General features: G+C 42.1%; 1 long non-coding RNA gene across 1 annotated transcript; it reads right to left on the bottom strand.

Moving 5' to 3' along the window:
* Positions 1 to 691: 691 nt before the first annotated feature.
* LOC102756741 lies at positions 692 to 1,419 on the bottom strand. Its single transcript, XR_436403.2, has 2 exons — positions 1,355 to 1,419; positions 692 to 1,019 (listed from the first exon to the last, which is right to left on the bottom strand). It is a non-coding gene; the product is annotated as an uncharacterized LOC102756741 (long non-coding RNA).
* Between the last annotated feature and the right edge of the window lie 60 nt (positions 1,420 to 1,479).

The raw sequence follows: 1,479 nt of genomic DNA on the forward strand, positions 1-1,479 counted from the left end.
CGAATTTTGTGCACTGGGCCCCCTCTAGTCAAGTATAAAAGGACAGCTATATGCTATCTGCTCCTCTGTGTATACCCCACAGCATACAGACAGTTTGGTTGGCTTCACATTGTACATAAGAAATCACATGCACACGGCCACGTGTTCCTGGACAATAAGAGTTAATTCTGCGTGTGTATACACAGCTTTGTAATCTAATATGACCAGTTATGTGCAGACCCTGTTAATCTTCAAGTTTCTTAACACTAATACTTGACACTGGAGCAAGTACGTTGGAGTCTCACCAGCGCATCAGTGTAGCCCTCAACAAGAGTTGCCTGAAACATGTCCTGGTAATCCTACTCGAACCCTTTGAAAGCCATGTTCTAAATGTAGAAAATCTTTCTGCATAAACATATATTTATAACCCATATTAACATACAACAGAAACAGACTGTGCACCATGCTTCCCACTCCAGGGGAACATATATGATACTATCTCAAGGAAGGAATAAGCCAGAAAAGGGCGAGTTAACTAAGGGAAGGTGTGAAGTTCAAATACATAGGGAATGTGGACAGAAGAGACTGAACATGGGACAGAAGGGCTAGAGCAGAGAGGGAGGAACAACAGGGGGAAGTCAGCTGAGGAAGAGGGGCGGCCATATCTAATCGCAGTCCGCTGTACAATTATTATGAGTAAACAGGAATCTACCTCTGTCTGTCCCACCATGTTTAAGTTTTCTTCAGACGATTCCTCAGTGGATGTGAAATTCCCCTCCAAGTCTGAATTAAGCCTAAGTGGCAGCTGGTTCGCAGCCATCGATCTGGAAGACCACTCAGCCAGGCCATTTTCCTGGAGCCCAATGGATAATTCAAATCCACTGGCGTCTCTTGTGACTAGATTGGGGGAATAGTTCACCAATTTGTTATTCTGATTTTCAATGCCAGACTCTCCTAAGAGTTTTTCTTTTTCTGAGGTCAACTCGGCGAAGATAATGGATGAGCTGTTACTTTCATCATTTTTAACATCATATTGATCTCTGGAGGGGGAAAAACAGTAAAAATAATAATAATCAATGTAAAAAAAAGATCAAGAGTAACTCGACTGTTCCTTCAGGCCTATGTAATTCTTACTGGTAAAACCCTGGCGGGGGGAGTGGGGGTCGGGGGAATTCATCAAGTCTACCTAGCAACTACGTTTATTTAAAATTCTGACAGGAAATATCTAAGGGGAGGAAATAATTTAACATTTCATAATGAAAATAAGCAAAAACGAAGTCTAAAACATTCCTGAACTCCTAACAGCAAAAGACAAAGGCAACCCAATGCAGGTGAGAGGTTATGTCAACCTGCAAAGGCTACACAGTGCACATACCTGTCGTCCTCCTGGGCGGAGATCACTTTCAGAGATGGCAACTGAACAGAAATTCTATCTGCTGAATAAAAACAGAAACAAATCCTTAAGCAGCCCAATTTCCTAATTCATAGTCAAAGGCAGAT

Source organism: Myotis davidii, unplaced genomic scaffold, assembly GCF_000327345.1.
Source record: "Myotis davidii unplaced genomic scaffold, ASM32734v1 C64036917, whole genome shotgun sequence".
Taxonomy (NCBI): domain Eukaryota; kingdom Metazoa; phylum Chordata; class Mammalia; order Chiroptera; family Vespertilionidae; genus Myotis; species Myotis davidii.